The 23794-nt window shown below is 42.3% G+C and overlaps 1 long non-coding RNA gene across 1 annotated transcript; it reads left to right on the top strand.

Annotated features, from left to right (window-relative positions):
- The first annotated feature begins 2106 nt into the window (after positions 1 to 2106).
- Positions 2107 to 22891, top strand: LOC102730507 (uncharacterized). The gene is made up of 4 exons (XR_004072547.1): positions 2107 to 2193; positions 5965 to 6092; positions 14642 to 14793; positions 22790 to 22891. It is a non-coding gene; the product is annotated as an uncharacterized LOC102730507 (long non-coding RNA).
- Positions 22892 to 23794: the final 903 nt, after the last annotated feature.

Raw genomic sequence — 23794 nt, 5'->3', positions numbered from 1 at the left:
TTCCTGACCCCATTATGCAGCCAGTGGACCAAATGTGCCTCCTCTGAAAATAAACAGTTATTCATCAACTTGTCTCTCACTAGCATGGTGTAATTATCTTCCCAAAGTTATGAATGGGATGATAGGTTCCCAACAAAAAGAGCATGATGGAAAGATGGGTTTCAGCAGCATCAGTTTGTCCCTGGGCCTGACTCTCCCTGGGCTGCTTCTGCCGCTGATCACACACGTCTCAAGCCGGCCAGCTTTGTGAAGTGCATCAGAGAGGGAGGGGCCCTTCTTGGGGACAGTCAGAGCTCTCCGGTGCCCCAAGGGGTTTTGTGTCGCACGGAGCAGGGGGTGGGGGGGTGGGGGGTGGTGGCTATGGTTTGGGAAGGAGTTATGATAGACCCTGGCTTTCTGACTTAATACTAAATAATAGCACCTCAAATCCCAGTACTATTTCTTTTTTTTTTTAAGATTTATTTTAGAGGGAGAGAGAAAGGGGGCAGGGGGAGGGTCATAGGGAGAGGGAGGAGGAGACTCTCCACTGAGCGCAGAGCCCAACTCACGGCTTGATCCCACAACCCTGAGATCATGACCTGAGGTAAAATCAAGAGTTAGATGCTTAACCGGCTGAGCCACCCAGGTGACCCTCCCAGTATTGTTTCTAACAAATATCATCACCATCCTCCCAGTAGCCAAGCTAGAAAATGTAAATCACCCTGGACTGTTTCCTGATCTGTTATCACCATACCTAACTAATTTCGAATTGCTATAGTCACTGTTGTTATCTTGTGTCTTAATGTTGATCTCCTCCTGTCTTCTACTCTTGATGCCTACTTGTAACATACATTCAAATGGGCATGGAATGATTTTTTTAAATTGCAGTGGAGAGGGGGTGAGAATTCCATGGTGATTATATGGCACCAGAATTAACCAGAGATTTAAATTTGTGTAGAGCAATGGCAAACAAAGTAATTATGGAGGAAAATAAAGTGGTAGCTATGAGCAGACACTCTTGGCTGTGAGCAGACACAACCTCTCTTCAGAAGGAGGGGTTGGCACCAGAAAGTAACAGAGGTGCTTTATGGTTTGGGATCCTGTGTGTTCTAGGGATGTATTAGAGACCTTTAACGAATTAATGATACCAGCACCTGCTGCAAACTAGTGGCAACTCTGCAGAGAGCAATGGAGAGGCTCCCAGGATCTGAGAAGTGCTTTTCTCTTCCCTTTTCTTTGATCAAACATTAGATTTATGAATATACTCACCCCACCCTGCCCCAATTAGAGTAGACTTGTTAGCCTTGATTAGAAGGTTTAATATCTATGATATATTTTCTGTGTTAATTAACTTCCTCTCCATGACCTTGTATTTAAACTACTTGCAAAGAACAGGGAAGACACAACTCTATTTCATATGACAAGTATTCCCAAATCTGTAGGTTTCGGAAGTGCCACTCCAGACAAGTTTTCCTTGGGGAGGTTGCCTCAAATCTTGGGGAAGGGGGTGCTCACCTGTATGTGCTACCATCCTGTCTCCTGTCCGCTGTCCTCATCTTCACTCTGCCCACCCCCTAATCCATCCTCAGCAGAGTCATCTTTTTAAAGGACACACCTGAGCAAGCCAGTCACTGGGAGGATTTCCCCCACTGCCTACAAATCAGACTCTTAAATAAGGTGTTGAAGTGTCTTCCTTTGAGCTGGCTCCCGCAAGCTTGCCGGCCCCATCTCTGACCGTGCCCTTTCTGGCCTCCCTGAAGGTTCAGATACCTCTGGAGTTCAGGCACTGGACCTCCATGATGCAGACTGTTCAGATGACTTCTCCACACCAAACAAACCATATGCGCTTTTGTATTTGTGCTATTACACAGCTCCCTTTATTTGAAATGTTCTTGTCTCTAGTCTCCACCTACTAAAACCCTAGTTCACTTTCAAGGTCAAATCCTATCTTCTCCATGAGACTTTCCCACATGCTTTCAGTCAGTACCACACAGGACACTGCCACTGTCTTTGTTTAGACACTAGTTCATTCTGACCTCTGTTATGTTAGTTTGATCATGTGTTTGCTCATTCCATAAATATTTACTATTGACCTTCTATGTCTCAGGCTTTGCATCAGGCACAGGAGATAAAATGGAGAGCAAGATCGAAATTAGACACTCTTCCAAACAGCATGGCATGATGAGGACCACTGCTCCTGGATCCTAATAGCAGGTACTGTGGGATGAACCAGGGAGTTCCTGGGCAGTGTGACTTGGGGAAGAATAGGTAGAGGTCAGTCTAGCTATCTCGCCTTGGTTTCACTAAATGGGGTGTGAGACTTGGTGGGAAAACTGAATTGCTTGGGACAATAGAGGGAATATTTGGTGCCTTGACGAAAAAGAGGGCAGAAGAAGGAAAATCCTCAGAAAGTAGTTCTTTCTCTAAAGGGAAGAGGCTATACAGAAAAATTAAAATATCCAAGAGCAAGTTGGCTTAAAGTTGCTGTGTGTATGGAATTAAGTTAGATCATCCATGGAAAGTATTCAGCTCCGTTCCTAAAACATACTAAGAATCAATAGAATTTAGTTGCCTAAAATTTTAGTTATTTCTCTATCCCTTCCTCTGAACCTCTATGAAATCTTCATTCTCATCAAGATTGTTTGTCAGTCCTCTGGAGCTGGACGTGTTAGGGGAAGGGAGGATTTCAGGAGAATGGGACAAACTAAGTCTGGCCTCAGGGTGGGCTTTGGGGAAAAAATCAAAGGCTGCCCAGAGAGAACCAGTCACATTTGGGGCGTATACCATTTATTGTAATGGCCCACAAAGTGGGCCAAGAGCTTGATATACATTATTTCACCTCATCCTCAAAACACCCTGTGATGTAGGTACTATTATCATGCCCATTTTAAAGATGAGGAAACCGAGGCACCAAGAACACAAATGATTTGCTCCAAGTCATACAGGTAATAAGTGGGTGGAGCTGGTTCAAATCCCAAATCTCCAAAGCTCACCCACTCTACTACTTTGCCCCACGGTTCCTCCACTAACCACAAGCCCCTTGAGGGCAGGAAAAGACAGTGTCGAGAGGAGGCATGGCCTCGGACATTATCCTCATTCTATAAATACGAGAATTAAGACTCTGGAAGTCAATTAACGTAACCCGTATGTTTTGAAATTAGTTTTTCACTACCACTTTTATCTTCTGACTCCTACTCAAGTGCTCTTTCCATTATAGGAGGCTGACTTTTCTGTGAGAACAATTCGCATGTCATGCATGATTGCTGTTTCCACTCCTAAGTTGATAGGATCACCAAGTCCCAGCCAGGATTAGAGTCTTCTTCGATTTATGGCTTATTCTTTTCCGGTCTGGGTTATTCAAAGGTCAGTTGGACTAATGGATGAAGACTGCTTTGCAGTCTATGTTCAATTTAAAATGCGTGATGCCTGTCAGACTTACTATTTTTTGAAAGAGAGCTCTCATTGGAGCAGAGATGCTATTTTAGAGATGATTCTGTGATTGGTTTTAGAGAGTAGATCAGATATGATTCAGAAAGATAGTGTTGAAATTCATGACATGTGAAAAAATGGGACCTAAATTCTCAAATGAACTCCTAATAAAAACAAAAAGATTCTCTGAAATAGTTCACAGTCTTTTGAGGCTATTAAGAAAGTGCCCAGCCAGGACTGAAAAGTGCATTAATGGTTATTTCTTTATGGCAATTGAATTATAGCATCAATCTCCACCTAGCTTGAATCACACTGAAAGAGGTTATTTTAAAAATTAGATACAAGTGTTCTGGTTTAAAAGGTGGCTGGCTAGTAACCCTTGACCCAACCTCTTCCAACCTCCCAATAAAAGTCTATGAAGAAAGAGAAAATGTCAAAAATGCATTTAAAAACCTGCAGACTAGCGCTGACAAACTGCTAGAATCTGGTACTAATTAACACCAACTTGAACGCCAATGGGATCAGCTTGAGAATGTAGCTTCTGTCCTACCCTTGCTCTGATACTAAAAACAAAGTAAGCCAGCTAGGCCAAAAACAGTAAGAATAATAATAGTATTTACACTGTTGAAAGGTGAAAAGGCATGTTAAAATTTTTTAAAGTTTATTTTAGCTAAAGCCAGTTTGAATCAGGAAATGCCAAACTGGAACTGGTCTGGAGCACTCCATGGTCAGGAGCTCTGGGCAGGACTTCTCAGAGAAGAGGCAGAAGCAAAACAAGGAAATTATTTGATTAGCTGTAGCTTAAGCAGTTGCATTATTTGGGAAAGTCTAGTTGGCTGTTTGTGATCGGTTGTTCTTCTTACCCTTGAGGCATTTACAGGAATTGGCTCTGGCTTAGGTTTTGGATTGCTTACTAGGCTACTCATGGCCTTAGAGCCACCTCAGTCCGATGGCCTCCTTGTTTGACTCCTTCAACAACACTTACTGAGTGCTGCCTATGTGTGAAGTAGTGCTCTAAGCATTTTGCATGAATTACATCGTCCAACCCTCTCAACCACCCTATCAAGTAAGGACTATTATTTTTCCCATTTTACAGATGAGGAAACTAAGGCACAACGAGGCTAATTGTCTTGTTCGGGGCCACAAAGCTACTAAGTAATTGAGCCAAGCTTAAAATCTACATGTTTTATCTAGTCCCTCTTTCATTTTGTGTCTAGTTCAGAAAGACAAGGTCTTTATATCAGCAGTCCAGGCAGCCATAAGTCCACAATGTCCAGTGATAACAAAGTGTATTGTCGTGAAACGTAAGTGCCAAATTGCAAAGCATCAAACCAGATAAAGAAAAAAAAATGGTTACAAACATAAGAAAAAACTGATAGTTTTACAATTATCTGGGTGATTTCTGTAGACAAATTAGGAGCAAAAAATAAAACTCCACAAAACTGGGTTTATAGAGAATTTGAACAATACATACATATTAAATAATATTATAAACCAAATTATCCCTTTTATTAAAATGCTTGAGAAATATTTACAAAAACAGACCTTACAATCAAAGAAAGACAATTATCATATGATCTCACTGATACGCGGAATTTAAGAAACAAAACAGAGGATCATAGGAGAAGAGAGGAAAAAAATGAAACAAGACGAAACCAGAGAGGGAGAGAAGCCATAAGAGACTCTTAATCATAGAAAACAAACCAAAGGTTGCTGGGGGGGTTGGGGGTAGGGGGATGGGGCAACTGGGTGATGGACATTGGGAAGGGTATGTGTTGTAATAAGCACTGGGTATTATATAAGACTGATGAATCACAGACCTGTAGCCCTGAAACAAAGAATACATTATATGTTAATTAATTTAAATTAACAAGGGGGAAAAAAACCAGACCTTATACTAGACCACAAAGGACAGTTCAATAAATCTCAAAAATGTAGAGTACGTTCTCTGTCTAAAATAAAGTAAATCTAGAAATCAAGAAAGTTCAAGGGTAAGGCCCTCCATCTCATGGAAATGAAAAATGCTCTTCTAAAAAACTATCATTAAGAGAGGAAATCAGTGGCACAATTGAAGATTATTTAGAAAATTGCAGTAAGAATATAGTACATCAAAACTCATGGGATATTGTCAAAGCTATCCTCATAGGAAAATTCATAGCATAAAGTGATTTCATTATTTAACAACAAAATAAAGCAAATAAACTTTCTTCTTGAACTCAATAACTTTATAAAATAAACAGCAAGGTAAATACGAGGCAGAACAAACACTGTGCAATTGATAGATGCAGAGACTGTAGAATGGTTTTCTTCGTGTTCCAGTCCGAGGCTCATTTTTTGTCATCTTCTTCCATAGAAGCTGCAAAGTAAAATAACTAACTTCCTGGGGTCCCCTGTAGTTAGAAGTGGTCATGTGAAAAAAGTCTTATCCCTGAGATATCAGTGGAGGATGATTGACGGGGCTTCTGGGACCCACTCTTGCTTTAATGGTCAAAGGGGTACAGACAGAGATGATTTAGTGTTTTCCCCCTTCCCCAACCACATTTTCTATCTTGACAGTGCTTCTGATATCTGAGGTCATAATAACCATCTTGTGACCAGAAAGCCACCAACATGAGGAGAAAAGCCAAAAGGGTTGGGGATGGTGAATCTGAAGAACAGAATGAGACTAGATCCCAGAGACCCTGGTGAGTAGCTGAACAACGCCAGCAACCACCCACTCTGAACTCATGATGATGTTAGAAAAATAAATGTTTATTTGAAGCCACAATTAGTTTCATTTTGTGATGCAAGCAGCCAAATACACTTCTAACTTATATGGTATACAAATCAAAGAGCTGATTCTGAAAATAAAAATAAAACTTCTGGCAAATCTAAGTTTTAAAAAGAGTGACAAGAAAATAAATAAGATTAAGATTTATACCAGTGTATCATAGAGAGAGAATTTTACAATTTTAAGAGGACATCAGGCCAATGACGTCAGCAATCTCAAAATGGATCTTTTGCTATAGAAAAGAGAAATGAAAAAGAATCATTGTATATTGGGGTTTTTTTTTTTTAATTTATTTATTAGAGTGAGAGAGAGAGCGCAAGAGGGGAAGGGTTAGAGGGAGAAGCAGACTCCCCGCCGAGCAGGGAGCCCGATGTGGGACTCGATCCCGGGACTCCAGGATCATGACCTGAGCCGAAGGCAGTCGCTTAACCAACTGAGCCACCCAGGCGCCCTATTGGGGGTTTTTTATTGCCTTCTAATTATTTGTCAGGAGTTGGCCAGGAAAATGAAACACTCTGGGTATTTTGAGGAGAATGTGATTTAGGACAGGAAACCATATGCTTAAAAAACTATTGGAAAAACAAAAACACACAAAACCATTGGAAGAGGCAGAGAACCGAAGGCTAGGGGAGATGGCCGATAGCACTCAGGTTCTTGTTGGCTTTTAGAGAATCAATAAGTTGCTACTGTCTCCCCATTCTGCAACTGCAGGAAACCAACCCCTGCCAATGGTCACAGTTACCTTCCCCACCAAGTGGGTATCTCTGGCGGGAAGGGCCCTGAGGCCACTGCGCTGCAGGAGGAGAAATAACAGCATATGTTTCCTTCTGCCTTTTAAATCTCATAGTGAGTGCCTCTCATTAATAGACTGTGAGTCAGAACCCTGCCTGCAAAGGATTTGGGGAAATGCAATTCTCAGTTTTCTACCCCCTATAATGCAGAGAGCATAGAAAGGGGAGGAGGAGAATGGTACTGAGTATCAGCAGCCATCCTGGCACATTTATTTATTTTATTATTAAATATTTTATTTAGGAAAACATGAAAAGCTCATATTCATTCTCTCTCTCTCTCTGTAGTGATTATATATTTTATATACTTACAGAACAATTATATAATATATAGAATAATTATATATAATATATAAATACATACGTATATATACCCATGAAATTCCCATGCTATGTAACTGTGCACACCCCCCAAAATATATTGTATTAAAATTCTAGAAACAATTATGTTCAAACAGGTTTATGTACAGATAATTTAATGAAGAGATTGTTTATGGAAGTGTGATTGAACATTTAGGGAAGTTCACATAAATAGAGGTATTCCAGACTAGCAACAATGGGAAGCCATTACCATCCCAGTCTGAAAGGGACAAAGGGAGTGTGGAAGTTTTTAAGGACATCCACAGATTTTTTTGCTACTTCTCTCTTGAAGAAATAGGATTTAATTCCCTTCCACTTGAGTGTGGGCTGGACTTAGTGACCCCCTTCAAATGAACAGAATGTGGCAGAAGTGAGGGTGTATGACTTACAGACTAAAAGGCATGTGGCTTCCTCCCTGTTCTCTCTCTGGATCGCTTGTTCTGGGGGACACCAGCTGCCATTTTGTAAGACATTCAAGCAACCCTTTGGAGAGGCCCACAGGGTCAGGACCCGAGGCCTCCTGCCAACAACCACACGTGAGAACTTGGAATCAGGTCCTCCAGCCCCAGTTAAGCCTTTGGATGAGTGCAGCCCAGCCAGCATCTTGGCTGTAACCTCAAGTGAGACTCTGAGCTAGAACTACCCAGCGGAGCTACTCCTAGACTTCTGACCATCACACATTATGAGACATGATAGTGTTTGTTGTGAAATTTGGGGGCAATTTGTTATACTGTAATAGAGAACTATGCATGGAGAAAAATAATGTCCTTAGAGAAGATTTGAATGGTGGCAGAGGGCTCCTGAGCAGAAACTGTAGCCATAGAGGTTATGGCCGTTCTCACAGCCACTGGGCCCAGGCTCAGGGGAGAGGCAGAAGAAAGCCCTCTGTCCTCTCTCCTCCTGCCCTTCAAACTTCTGCCAGTGCAGATGTTGACCAAGCCCAACAGAAGCTAGAGGGCAGGTGAGCCCCAGTTTGTAAAGATTAGCCACAGGGCACAGAGCAGGGCTGAGCTGGTCAGAGGATGAATCTTATGGTGTCAATAAAGAATGATCAAGACCTGTTGAGACCAAGCTTACTCATGAACAGTATTTCGATCAGGTCGGAGAAGGACAACCACTAGGGGAATACAGGACATAAGGGATATATCATATGGGTTGGACCTTATGCAATCGTGGGAGCTGGTTACACAAATTCTTTATGGCTGTTGTGTTTGTGTCTCAGGCTGGAGCCTGAGCAAAGCAGGCAGTGAGGAAAGAAAGATGGAGGTTAAGTGGGGGCAGCAAGAACTAAAGCCTACAAAGATGGACTGGAATCGACATCAGTCTCTCACTGCCCCCAAGTCTCCAATTTTAGTGATCGAGCGATCTGCGGGAGAAATTGGTCGGCTTCCGGTGGAGCCGAAATGTATCCAGGTCAGGGGTCAGTGAAACTGAAGGTGCTGGCCTACCAGCAGCTGGAGTTGCTGTGCACCAGGCTGCTGTCCCATCCCAATCAGGTGAGCCAGTGGAGCAGTGACAAACTCTGAGTGGCATCGATGCCTCGTGCCCTGCACTGACCTGTGAGCATAATGAGAATAGGGCTCGGGCTTCACTTCTGCCTTCCCAGTCTCATACCATTGTCTCTTGTGGCCCGTTTAACCCAGAACTACGCAGAGAAGGGAATTCTGGAAACAGCACCAGCCACACTAAGTCGATACAACACAAATCTGCCACAAAGTTGCAAAAGGGCGAAAATATAATAACAGCAAAATGAAGTACTAGGAGACCTGTCTACCCCAGCTAAATCGGGTGTACTCCGAGGAAGCAAGGATAGTTTCATGTTAGAAAAATCTAATAATACATTAACAGCAGTTCAGCAATCTCAGTGAGAAAAACCACATAATAATCTCAATAGGTGACAAAAAGATGCTCAGATAAAATTCAACATCCATGACTGATTTTTAAAAATGCCCATAGAAATCTAGGAAAAAGAAGAAACTCCCTTTAACATACATCGGATATTGACAGCCTGTCCCATTCCTAACGTTGACCAGAAACATTTCCATTAAAACCAGGAAGAGGCAGAGATGCTGCGTGTCTGCATTGTTATATAGTAGCACTGTTCTAGAAATTCTATCTGATGCAATGAGACATCAGGCAGAAATAAAAGGTAAAATTATTGGAAAGGAAGAGTCAAAATTACTGTTATTTGCAGACAATATGATGATACATCTTTAAAAAGAACTGCAGGAGGATCAGCAGCAAGCTCTTAACATTAATTCAGAACAAGTCAAATGGTGGCATACAAGAAAAATGGACAAAATCCAGTAGCTTTCTTCTGTGCCAGCAATACCACTCAGATAATATAATGAACAGAATTCAATCATAATAGAAACTAGAACACATTGAATACCCCATGACGTTGGCATTTTTGAAAAATACAGATCATTGATTTTGTTGAATGTCTCTTAATTTGGGCTTGTCTGATGTCTCCCCATAATTAGATTCAGGTTATGCATTTTTGGCAGGAAGATCTCAGAAGTGATGCTGCGTCCTTCTCTGTGCATCCTGTTATGAGGAACATGATGTCAGCTTGTCCCATTATTGATGATACTAACTTTGATCTCGGTTAACATGGTATCTGCAAGGTTTCACTTCTGTGAAGTTATTATTTTTCCCTTTGTAGTTATTAAGCACCTTGTGGGAATTGATTTTGAGACCACGTAAATATCCTTTTTCTCATTAAACTTTCATTCATTGTCAACTATTTTCTATGACAATGCTGGCAAGTATGTGGTGAGATGTATATGTATACACAGTGCTGGTACGAGGATAAATAGGTCACATTCTCTGAAGAGCACTTGAGTATGCTTAGGAGGATTAAAAGATGTCATAGTCTTTGGCACGCCTGGGTGGCTCAGTCAGTTAAGCATCTCCCCTCGGCTCAGGTCATGATCCCGGGGTCCTGGGATCCAATTCTGCATTGGGCTCCTTGCTCAGCGGGGAGCCTGCTTCTCCCTCTCCCTCTGCCTCATCCCCTGCTCATGCTCTCTCTCTCTCTCTGATTAAAAAAATAAATAAAATGTCATAGTCCTTGAGCTCATAATCCAACTTCTAGGGAATCTATTCTGGGAAGGATGACTATCTGAAATGTGGCCGAAGAAGGACTGTTTTCATTTCAGAAATATTTATAATATGGACAATTTGCTAACATGATAAATGGTCAACAATAGGCAAGTGGATAAAGAAGTTATGATAGTTCTATATAAAGAAATAATATACAATCAATTGCAGTATTCTTAAAGATTAATGGAAAAAAATAGTCACTGAACACTGTTGTTTGAAGATAGGGGTTTTGATCTGCACACGCACCATGTGCTTATAGGGTAGTAGCTTTTCGTAAATATCTTTTTTAAAATTTTAATAGTATCTGTTTCCAAATGCAGGTAATTTTCAGTTTCTTTTCTATTTTGCTGTATTTCCTCAGTGTACTGAATGCAACATCTTTGCATTCCTTTTATAATTGAAAAAAATCTTAATAAAAAGCTGTAGGTACAAATTAACTTTCCTGCACATTTTCCTTGTACACATTTGCCTTCAATGTGTTACCTCCCCTGGAGTCAACAACAAAGAGTCAATGGAGCAGCTGACAAAGCAGGTAAAATCAGTTTGCTGTGTTTGGTTGCTGTTAAACTACGACGTGTAATCCTGTATGAGCATATCCATCTGGTCAGACCATTTTCTTTATTAATCTCACACATTTAATCAGCAATTCACCCAATAGTTTGGCAATATTTTATAACGGACAATGTACTTTTGTATGCATTATCTCATTTATTAGATGCTAAGCTTATTTAGGTCATTTTAATCCAACTGTGAAGAAAACCTTAAAAATTTCATTGAAAACTCAAGTCACTTAGCCTCTTTAGAACTCTCTTCCCTTGCTCTAAGCACCCTGCGGTAGGAAGGATGTGGGCCTGAGACAACACAGACCAGGTCTGAGTTGTCTTTCTGCTCCTTATCAACAGTGTGACCCTTGTCCAGTCACTTCGTCTCTCTGTGCTTCATTTTTCTGGTCTTTGAAACAAAGGGCTCCTAAGGTTCCATTTTAGGTGTGTTAGTCTGTGATTCTGATAGGATGTGTCAGTTCCCTCCATGTCCAATTTGCTTGGTTCCTGTGGGTCACTGCAATGTCAACAAACATCAGTGTGTCTGCAAACATCACCCCACAGATGCACCTTAACGACTTCACCCTGGAAGGAGACTGTGCTCTATTCTGCCCTGACAATCCTAAGCACCAGGCAAAACTGCATTTTCACTTCATTTCTCCAGAAACTTGGGACCTCTCCCTAGCACGGCCCAGTTCTTCAGCCCCTTGGAAGACTGGGGGCCACACTGCAGCAAACGGAAATTATAAATAATTGTACAGCTATTAGGCATTAAGCAGGAGGGCAAAGCACAGTCTTCCAAGCTCAGTAAACAATGTCTCAAATAAACATTTCCCAGTGAGTTGAGAGAAATAGTTGGTGAGGGGAGCTCATGCCCCCAATTCCTCTCAAGGAGACCATGCCTTGAGCAACTGTTTACAAGAATATGCTTTTCAGTTGACCCTCCCACTAAACCCCGTTCCACCCAAGAAGACCTATCGCACTTTTAATAAAGTGAGCTCCTTATAGAACACAGTTTGATTAATTCTCGAGTTGCCTCATCTGAGGTCTGCTTTGGAAAAGGCTTGCTAACCTTGCCAAGTTTTTTAAAGCCGCCAGTAGTCTTTGTCAGAACAGGATTTGGGAATAGAATATATTTATTTAGGACCAAGCACAGTGTGGTTGAAGCCAATTATATCAATTAGCCCACAACCATCTTGTGAGCCATCTTATCTTCATTTTGTCAACTGAGAAAAATGTCTCAGATTAAATGAGTTCCCCTAGGTCACACAACCAGGCAGATCTGCCCGACAGAATCTATGATCTTTCTGCTGCACTGTGGCTATCCACATCTGAGGAATTCTGGGTAAGTTTCAATCCGCCTTCATTCTGTTGCTATAGGGCCATTTATTCATTCAACAAACATTTATCAAGTGTCCCCTATATATCAGTATCTTCGTCCATTCTGGCTGCTGTAACAAAATACCACACACTTAATGGCTTATATACAACAGACATTTATTTCTCACAGTTCTGGAGGCTAGAAGTTTGAGATCAGGGTATGGGCACAGTCGGGTCCTGGGGAGGCCACTCTTCTAGGCTGCAGACTGCCAAGTTCTTAAGGTATCCTCACCTGGCAAAGAACCAAGCAGAGGAAGCCTGTTCCCTTGTGATCTTATAAGGGCATTGATCCCATTGTGGGAGCTCTACCCTCCTGACCTCATCTAATGCTCCCAAAGGCCTCTCCTCCTAACAACATCATAGCAGTGGGGGGTGAGGGAGGTAGAGTTTCGACATGTGAATTTGGGGGGCACAGACCTTCAGTCCACAACAGTCGGGAACCATACTAGGCCCTGGGAATTCATTTTTGAACAAAATAGAAAAAGTTGCCCCCTCTGTTGGAGTTTACCTGCCATGAGGAAGACACATGGTGAACAGAATGAACAAGTAAAGTGCCTAGTGTGTGAGGGGTAATGTGTGTTATGGACAGTGGTGGTGTCAGTGGACAAAGAAGATGGGTTGGGACATGGTTGATTCTGAGATGTCTGTTAAACATCCAAGGGGAGGGTGAGCTGGAAGACATTTGGAAATACGGTCTGGAGTTCAAGGGAGAGGTGAATGAAGACACTTCCCTATGAAAAAGAGTCCGAGGAGAAATCCTAGGATTTTTTTCTATTTGTAGTTTAATAACTCCCAGTCAGCCAAGTCTGAGCAAGTGCAAAGGCCTGGAAGTAAGAGAAACACTGGGCGTTCGAAGAAATAAAAGGCACTTGGTGCCACTAGAGAGTGGGATGTTAGGAAAATGGGAAAGAAAGAGGGGAGAGGTGACCAGAGAAAGGATTCAGAGGATCATGAAGCGCTTGGCTTCGCTGTGAGGAGAAGAGGACCGTGAAAGGGAGAAAGGAGGGAAGGTGAGGACTCTGGCTGCAGTGAAGGGTGAGACTGGAGGCAGGGGTTCCCCAAAACCTGCTGCAGGAGCCCGGGTGAGAGAGATCGGCAGCCTGAGGCAAGGTGGAGGCACAGGATGGAGACAAGTGAGGGGTCCACTCAGGCTTGGTCACAGAATGACAGGGCTTGGTGATGGATCGGAAATGAAGACTGCACAAGAGTGCAAAGGGGGTGCGTGACAGTGCACTCACCAATGTGGAGGTTCAGGAAGGGAAGCCAATTTGGAAAGACCAAAGGTAAGTTTAGTGTTATATATATATCGTGTTAGAGGTGACTAGAAAATCCAGGTAAACAGTTGAGTGTGTAGATTGGGAACTCATGGGCAAAATCTGAAGTACACATATTCAGCGGGGGTGGGGGCACACACACACACACACACCCCAGAATGGATGGGGGGTCACCCAGGGCTAGTAAAGAGCAAGTTGAGGGAAGAGGAAGAGGACAGAACCCCATCAAACCCTACATTCTCCATAGGCACTCTCTCAATGTATCCTCTTAACAACCCAATGAGTTCAGTTTTATCTTTTGTCAAGTCTGCTTACATGTGAATTACACATCTGTTACATGAGGGGCACCTCCTGCATGAAAGCATGTAGAGAAAGTTTGAATACCATCATACAGTCTTTCTTCAATGCTAGAATTATGTAATATCCTATACAGGTGAAAATGAGAAACCCCCCCCCCTTTTTTTTTTTTTTTTACAATTTTTGAGGCAAGGATATTGGGGCTGATACTACAGTTTAGATTGAGAGGAAATTTATCGATATGGTAAAAGTCAAGTTAGAGAACCCCAGAAATCGGATAGGACATGGAGGTTTTGATACGTGAAAATGGGCTTTTGGTCAATTAAGGTGAAAAGAGTAAGAAAATTTCCTCATGTTCCTTCAGGAACAGTAGTAATCAGTCAGGAGACATGGTGGTTAGACAAAGAATCATCCCACAAGGGGAAATATCACAAAATGCATAGTATTTTGTTATTATTTTTAAGTTCCCTTCTTATAGGAGTTCATGGCAGGAGAGGGAAAATATTTCTATAGAATCTCAAGAAAGCCTTTCCATGTGGGCTGATCCCAAATACATAAGACAGAATAGAGGCTTTTGAAATGAACCTTTAAAAATAATGGGTAAGTGTGTTTTTTTTTCTCTCTCTCTCTCTCTCAAAAAATTGTTACACGGTGTGATTTTAAAACATCTTAAATCCCCAAACAGAAACCAACTAAAATGCAATAATTTCATTGTAGGATGCCCTGAAAATAATATTTAACCCAGTGACTGCTCATCAAAGTGAGAACAATGATATGCTGGAATGGCACCTGGAGCGCGTTCCGTGGTCCGCACAGCTGGCTACCACAGAGCGTCTCGGGAACAAGCTCCGGGCTTTCAATGCCTTTGTGTAAGTGTTCACGTTCAGCTTAGCCATGAGATACGGCTCCTACATTTTTACACAGTAGAAAAGAAAGCCATTTTCCAAGTTTGTTTCCACAGCAACAACATTCCATATTGTCTTCTGTATCTAAACATGATTAAGCTTCAACCACAGGGAGTGGAATAAAATCCTTGCAAAATAACCAGTTGAGACCGACTGTGAGGGTGAAATCTCCAGTGGTCATATTCATTCAACAAGCAGTGATTACCAGCCTACCCTAGGAACTGTGCAAGGCCGTGGAGATGTGGGGTTGGAGAAGACCCAAGGCCTGCCCTCTGGATCGTCCGAGACTGGTGAGCTAGATGGCCAGGCAAAAGGGTGGACACAATGCACACATAGTATCACATGTCCTGTAACAGAGGCACAGTTGGAGTATTAGGAGGGAACCACCAACAGCCCAAGGAATTCACGGGTATTTTACCTAGATACTGAATAACTGATGAACTTTCCCCGGAAGAGTGAGAGAGGAGAGAGAGAGAACAGTTAAGGCAAAGGGAAATGTATGTGAAAAGCATGCAGATAGTAGGAGAGCGATGTCACAGAGAAAGGCAGTTTGGGTTGGCAGGAAGAGAAGCAGAGTGGAGAAAATGGGGAGCAGGATATGAGACTGGGAAAGCAGCGGGGGTTGTCTGGGAAGGACCCTCTGTGCCTTACTAAAGTGTGATGTAGATGATGAGGACCCACAGAACCCACTAAAGCAGAGGTGTGACCATATGTCTGCTGGGAGAATAGTCACGTGAGCTGCAGAATAATCAATGGGGATATTTGGAAGAGCTGGGGGGAAGGGGGTGGAGGTAGAGAGATGCAGCTAAGATCTCCTAGTTTGTATGAAGATTTGGGAATTTACCAAGATGTAAAAATATCTGTGTAGGCTTTGGCTCCTAATGGATCACTCAGTAAAGGTTAGTCCGCTTTCTTTGACCTCTTCTCCCTTCCCCTCCCAATCCTGTTTAACCCCAGAGTGGGCAGATGAGCTGGAGTTAATCCTTCCCTGGGGTTTTGCAGAGAAGAAATTTAGGCATGACAAGAAAGATCACTAGCCCAAGATTCTACCAGTGGGGAGTGGCAGGACTGGAATTTGGAGCTAGGGCCTCCGACTCTAGAGGTTGGGTGTGTAATTACCACACTGTGCCACCTCTAACTGTGTGGGAAGTTTGCTGTCCGAATGAAATGAGAGAATTAATGTCTCTGGCTGAGATGATGATAGTGTTAACCCTTTGATTGATTCCTTACTCCTCTCCCAGTATCTGTCCTCCTGATCTGTGACCACAACCTGGTCACTTCCCATTTTTCAGAGGCTCACATCGGCTCTTGCGTTCTGTACTTACCCTCACCCCAAGGCTAGAATCACTCCCTACAGTCTTTAGATTTTCTAATCCCAGACTAAGCACACACTCTCCCAGCCCTTTTCATGAAATACACCTCCTATTGGCCCTTTGTGAAATATCTGAACCTCTTTATACAGCCCCCGGTACTCTCTCCCCACCAAGTAAGTACCAAAAGTGGGAAGCCACAAAGCTCCTCTTGACCAGAGATCTTGCTTGTTACAGCGACATCAGGTCATTGTTGCTAAGAGGCCACTCTATCTAAAACGATCCCACCCCGAGTTCTGAGCCACTTGGCCCAGGAGGGTCCAGTCGAGTGGCTGGCCAGTGGCCGACTCAATTCTCTTTCTCTCTCTTGCTTGAACTGAAACGAGCTGGACCAAACAGGGAACAGCTGAGGGACTATGCAGTCCCTACCCTTAGATCCTGCCTTCCATTTATACTGGCCTTTTGGCTACACACTCTGCCCTTGGGACCCAAGAGATATCCCCTGTCTGCTTCTAATACGCTCTCTCCTGGGTATGAATTTTATGTGTGCTCAATTGTAAACCCCATCAGAGCCAGATTTTTAAAAAATATTAAGGGGAGTGATCCAATCCATACTGAGACTCAGCACTGAAAGTATCTTTCTTTGTTCATAGCTTGTAATGATGTAAAACAGGCTCTTTCCGTTGCCTCCTGGTTTTATTTTTGTTTTTGTTTTAAACCTCCAGATAGTTCATAACAAAGATCTCTACAGAATCTTCTCCCACTTCTAGTAGCCTTAAAATATTTGACCAGCCTCAGTCTGACCATATTGCTACGCATGAGAACTCGTTGTAGTGGTTAATTTTTTTTGGTAATGGCTAATTTTATGAGTGCTACGAAGAATGGTACTGGAGAACATGCATGTGGGGTAGGGGGCCACCAATAAATTTCAGGAGTCAGATACCGCATCTGTTTATAATTGTCATAAGGTTGCGTGTGCACGTGCACCCCCCCACACATGCATAGCAGGATTTCACAGCACAAAAGGCAATACCTGACTTTTGAAAATCTGTCCTTTTTGATTTTGACAGTGAGCTCTGCCAGGTGGTCAATTTGAATGACCATTAATCAGTGCAATGGGGTATCAAAGGAGTCAAGAATCATTAGGAAAGAATTGTCCCTGAAAGGTTTTGCAATTTTCTAAATTTATTTTTATCTAAAGAGACTCATGAGACTCCACAGTGGCATATGTGTCCTATTTACTCCATCAGAACCAGGGTGGTCTAGCCCAGATTCACCAATGAGGGAAGAGCTCAGTAGGGCTGGAGGCAGCCACATTCTCAGGGGTCGGGGCTGATTACAGCAAATGGTTGGCACAAAGACATCATCTCATCCAAGGGGGGTGCAAGAAGTAGGGGTACCCGAGCAAGGTGGAGGCCTGGAAAATTGCCAGGTCTCTGGCGATTGGCACCACCAGTGGGGGGCGAGCAATTCTGTCTGGGGCAGGTTGGCCAGGTGCTAAAAAGGTGCAAGGCTTGGCAGTGAGATGGGTCTGTATCCTCAACAAGGGACCGCTTTCTATAAAAAGAAAAATACTCAGATTTAAAGGGACATAGCTAGCCACCCTCAGATATGTGAACGTTGCTATTAAACTGTAAAGCTGTCATAAAGGGAAGCATGAAGATTAATAGATAATATTCTTTAGCACTTTAATTTTGTAGAATTCAAAATATAGGAAAATGAATTTCCTGGCTTCTTGCCAAAGCAGATATAAATAAGTAGCTATCGAGGTTCTCATTTCCTGAGAATTTTAATAAAGAGAAATATTTATGGTTTGAAATTACCTCCAAAATTATGCAGCAAAGAATAGATAGTTTATGACTTCGGAGAACAAAAAGAAACTTGCAAATACTTGATGTTGGCAGATCAATTAAGTGGTAATACATGCTACATTATAATTTTAATCACCATGAAATTAAAATATGGTAATGAGTGTTAACATGAGTTTATCCTTTCAAACTATGATTTAATTTATGGAACTTTTCTTGACTACTTCCTTATTTCCATGGTTATTTTTCTTATTCTGTGTGCTACTTTGATTTTACACTTTCCAGTGCACATTATTCAGGACAGCCACCAATTAAATGAGTTCTTTATCCCTTATCAATTAAGGATCTTGTAGGCTATTCTTGCTCATTTTAATCTAGTTCTTTCCGCCTCCCTGCATAAAATATATGGAAAATGAAAGTAACTCTTTTTTTTTTTCTTTAGGTCTCCCTCTGGTTTTCAAATTGTTTCTTTTTTCCCGTGATACAAAGACAACCCGCGCGTCAGCTTGTCCTCTTCAAGGGCAGCCTTCCTCTAACAGATTTGGGGCAAAGGGAAGAGTTTGTTCTTGGCATCCGTGTGGCAGTTTTGGGGGCCTGGTGCACACCTCCTGCCTCTCCTGTCTCTGCTCTAGCTCTGGGTGCCCTCCCTCTCTCTTGGGGTGCCGCCCGCCCACACTGGCCCCAATGAATGGGTCACATTGCAAAGACAGTGTATCCCTTTAGTGCTCAAATCTCTAGCTCCCAACCCCTCATTTTCAAAGCTCCCTGATGGGATGTCCAAAAGTTATCTCAATAAAGGAGAAGAAAATGTTGAATAGTACACCAAAAGTGACTCAGATGGTCTATGGGAAAAGAACAACTAAAAATGGTAAACCCTTCGCAGAGGATCCCACTGTGTCTCCCGAAGGTACCAGCTTACAACTTTTGTCTTGAGATCAGCACTCCTCTCTGTCCTTCCATCTGGACCCCTCTTCTTTAGCTCCCTACGTGTAAAAGCTCATCCCTCCCCTACACGGTGGGGAATCCCCACCCCTCCACCCATAGTTGTTGGTCTAACTCTAGAATCCGTTTGTTCCTCCCAGTAGGCAATCCCAGGGTCACTATAATCCCATTTCCCAAATGCTTTTTTTTTTTTTTTAAATATGGTTTGTTCACCCAAAACCTCATGCAGGGATGGGATTGGTTTGGGGGTGGGGTGCCGAAGCAAGGCAGTCTTAGGTAAGGTGCTTGTGCTAAAGCCAACGCAATTTCCTGTCCCCTCGTTAAACACCTCTCAGACTGGTTACACTTTCCGGTGCCTGTGATAAGCCGTGCTCAGATCAAGCAAGCATAGCTTAGTTGCCCACTCAGAGGAAACACCAATTCTTGCAAGGTGAGGCTGTGAATCACCTACACAGTTATCCAGACTAAGGGTGTGCTCATCAAAACTCACTTCAAAGTCCTAACCTTGCTGTAGTCACCAATCTAAAGCGATCATGCCATAAACTCTACCCAATCCTACCTTCTTCCTTGTCTCGCAAGATTTGCCTTTGCCTTCCCTGTCCAGGCTCTTGTTCCGGGCTTCCATGGCTCCCCATCAGCATCCCGGTTTACCTGTCCAGCCTCGTCTCCCTCACTCCCAACACTGCCCGTTCAGAACCCTGAAGAAGTTGTCACCAACCCCAGTGCACACCTACAGACCAAGATGTTTCACGTTTCCATGCCTTTGGTCACTGTCCTCGCTATTTTAAGTCCTCTCCTCCTCTTCCCCTTGTCGCCTTGGATAAATTCTCTTCAGCTTTGATGGGTCTGAGGCCTCTTTGGGGGAAGCCTACCCTGAACCTTGGGCCACACGAGGTGCCCATCATTCTCTTTTGTCAGAGCCCCTGTGCCCTCCCAACATCGCCGTGGAATGGTCCATCTATACATCCTGCCCTCTCAGCAGAACCCCATGAGAACAGAAACTGTCTTACTGAGCTCAGGGTGCCCCAGGCCCCCCAGTTCTAGTTCCTCTGGAATGCATGGCTGGGAGGTGTTGAACGGAACTGGCCTGAGCTGGTTTTGCCATCATAGCCGTGGGGAATATTTTTCTTGGTGTATTGTTTGTCTTTCATTTAGGTTGTGTGAGTTTTTGACATAGAGCAATTTTTAATTTTTATGGAGTTAAATCTATTGATCTCTGTGTGATTTCTTCTATTGATTTTGAGCTTAAAAAGTGACGAACTGATTTTTAAGCGACTCCTCCTGACTTTGCTGAGAAATTCTGCAACCTCATCCTCCTCACGGGGAATAGGAAAACTATATGCAGAGGAGAAAAGGAGATGTCTTCCCCATCTATTCTCAGAAATCCAGGGCTCTTTTCTTTTTCTTCTCAGTGAGGGATGGTGCATGGGTTAAAGGCACGAGCTATATTTTGTATCTTGGCTTTTATAATTTTCATCAATACATGAAGACAGCTGTCTTCAGGCTAAGCAATTCCATTTGTCTTTAGGCCACAAAAGGCAGCCTATTCCTAAGTGCTTTCAAGTGACAGAAAAACAACATTTGCTGTTTTACTCTTTTCTCACCTTATTTTCTAAATAAGTATGAATACACCACAGCAATTTACTCAGCAGGCTGTGCTTGCCTAGCTTCATGCTTGGCTCTTGGATGTTCTCCATCTAGAATGTTGGCTCATTGTCCCAGGATCAGCTCAAATGTTATAGCTTTGATAAGCCCCTTCTCTGAGGAGCTCCTTCTCCTTCTAAACTCATTTCCCCCTTTAGATATGTGCTCGTATACAACACGACTGAAATGTAAGCAACACAAGGGCACAACTGATGTCTCGTGCATTCCTTTATGCATTTCCTGCTTACACATCAGCAAAACATAGCAGATTCTCTGCAAAGCACAGGAGAGAGGCGTGAACAAGACAGGGCCTGTCTCTGTCCTCATGGAACTTGTGTTCTAGAAGGGGAGAGAGCTAGCCATTAAACAACTAGTTCCACATTTGATTACAAGCTTAGAAAGTGCTACAAAGGCAAAGTGTAGGAGGGTAAGTGAACAGAGGAGTGAGCGAAGGGGAGGTCAAGGAAAGCTTGTCTGGGACGTTTTATATATATATAGTTAGTTAGTTAGGGTTAGTTAGTTTCAAGAGTAGAATTTAGTGGTTCATCATTTATATATAACAGCTGGTGCTCATAGCAACAAGTGCCTCCTTAATCCCCATCACCTATTTAACCTATCCCCCCACCCACCTCCCCTCCGACAACCCTCAGTTTGTTCTCCATAGTGAAGAGTCTCTCTTATGGTTTACCTCTCTCTCTCTCTTTTCCCCGCTATGTTCATCTGTTTTGTTTCTTAAATTCCCCATATGAGTGAAATCATATGTCATTTGTCTTTCTCTGACTGACTTATTTTGCTTAGCATAATATACTCTAGCTCCATCCACATGGTTGCAAATGGCAAGATTTCGTTCCTTTTTGATAGCTGAGTGATATTCCATTGTGTGTGTGTGTGTGTGTGTGTGTGTGTGTGTGTGTATACACAACATCTTCTTTATCCATTCATCTATCGATGGACACCTGGGCTCTTTCCTAGTAGTTTGGCTATTGTTGATAATGCTGCTATAAACTCTGGAAAACAGTATAGAAGTTCCTCAAAAGTTAAAAATAGAACTACCCTATGACCCAGTAATTGTACTACCAGGTATTTACCCAAAGGATACAACAATACCGATTTGATGGTAAGTGATATTTTAAGTTGACATCTGAAGATTGGTAGACGTTAGCTAGGTAATGCAGAGAAGAGGGAGGGCAGAGCATGCCGGGGAAGGGAATAGCATATGCAAAGTTTCTTAAGCACATTCTACCACATGGTGGGCTAAAGTCACCACTTGCATCAGATGGTACCCAAAACACATGTATTATGTAAGGAAAATGGCAACATATAGTAAATGAAACAATATAATTGTGTACATTAATTCTTTCCAATGTTCTAACATGTTCAACTCTTTCCAATGTTCTAACATGTTCAACTCTTCAAAGTGGAAGCATCAAAAGTAAAATTAAGGGGTGCCTGGGTGGCTCAGTTCGTTAAGCATATGCCTTTGGCTCAGGTCATGATCTCAGGGTCCTTGGATTGAGTCCCACATCGGGCTCCTGGCTTAGCGGGGAGAGCCTGCTTCTCCGTCTGCCTGCCACTCCCCCTGCTTGTGCTCTCTCTCTCTGGCAAATAAATAAATAAATAAAGTCTTTAAAAAAAAAAAGTAAAATTAAGAACTGTCAATTTACTGGAGAGACAGAATATGATAGTGGTTAAGAACATGACTCTGTAGTCTGATAGGATTAAACCTCAGTTCTATTATTTATAGTAGCTGTGCAACCTGGGGCAAGTTACTTAACTTCTCTGTGCCTTTCTTCATCTGCAAAATAGGATAATGATGATGGTGGTAATGATGATAATAATAATAATAATGGTACCTACCTCATAGGGTAGCTATAGGAATTAAATGAGATAAAACATGAGAGGATCTGAGAACAGGCAATAAAGATCAGCTCTCCTCGTTTAGTGAAACCAACACATCATTTGAAAGTCTTCTCAATATCACCACCTAAATAAATATTTATTTGAGTTTGAATTAACAGTACTAACAGTTTTCAAGAAAAGGGAAAGTATAATTTTTCTTTTTTTGCCTCTGCCTAAGGAATTTCCCTGGTGAGTATGTCTATATATAGCATCGATTGGTGAAAAGTAGAGCAAAGAACAAAATTTCCAAGTGATAAGATTATATTTCAGTCTCAGTCATAATTACACACCTTCATAGCCGCTCTCATGAATTGCAAGCCTCATTTCTTGTCTGTTTTTACTTTTAAATACCTGCAGGTTTCGGAATCCTATTGGCAATCTTCTGCAACTTTTCAAACTGGGGCAGCTGAATTAGATCCTGCCTTTGCTCTTTTCCATCAGCAATTTGCTTAAGTTTTGAAAAACATCATTAAAACAAAGGATGCAGTGAGTATGCCCAAACATCGAGCTTTTGTTTGTTTCTGAGACAAAATCGTGAGGAGGGAAGTGACTTGCAAATGATTAATAGACTTGGTATTTAGACTTTCCAGCCTTGATTTCCAGCCTTGGAGCTTGCATTTAATTTTAAGAAAAACCAGCCTGTTGCTAGAGCTTCATTTCACACCTTGCATTTCTGCATCAGATTGACAAGCCCACTGGCCTTCCATTTTGCCCAGCAGAGCTAGACAGGAGGCAAAATTAAAAAAGGAGCATTTGAAGGGCAACTGGACTAGAACAGAAGAATAATCATTAGTTAATTTTTTCTCACCTCATCTTGAACAATGACAGGCAGTTGTTCTTTTCACCCCCTACCCTCTTGGTAAGCCTTTTCCAGGATGTGTGTTGTGCAGGTGGCCAAGGCGGCCTGAGTCAGTGTGGGGGCAGAACAGGAAGTCTGCTAAGATCGTGAACTCACTGCTGTTTAGCTTCTGATTTGGAGATACATCAGTTTATTGACTTTTTTTTTTTCTAACAGCTTTATTTATTGAGATAGAATTCACGTACGCTGTATTTCACCCATTTGAAGTGTACAATTCAATGGTTTTGTCTCTTTACAAGAGTTGCACAACCATCACTCCCCCCCGACAATATCCTCATCTTCTTATCCTTACTTTCTGTGTCTACAGATTTGCTTTTTCTAGACATTTCATATAATTGGAATTTTATAGTATGTGGCTTTTGGTGACCGGTTCTTTCACCTCGCATGATGTTTCATTTATCAGTACTTTAGTCTTTTTTATGGCTGAATAATATTCCATCTTGTGGCTGTACCACCTTTTGCTTATCCATTCATCCATTGATATGGACAGTTGGGTTGTTTCC

The sequence above is a fragment of the Leptonychotes weddellii genome, chromosome 11 (genome assembly GCF_054177405.1).
Source record: "Leptonychotes weddellii isolate Sample4059 chromosome 11, ASM5417740v2, whole genome shotgun sequence".
NCBI lineage: Eukaryota > Metazoa > Chordata > Mammalia > Carnivora > Phocidae > Leptonychotes > Leptonychotes weddellii.
This window is presented reverse-complemented; position numbering and strand designations above follow the sequence as displayed.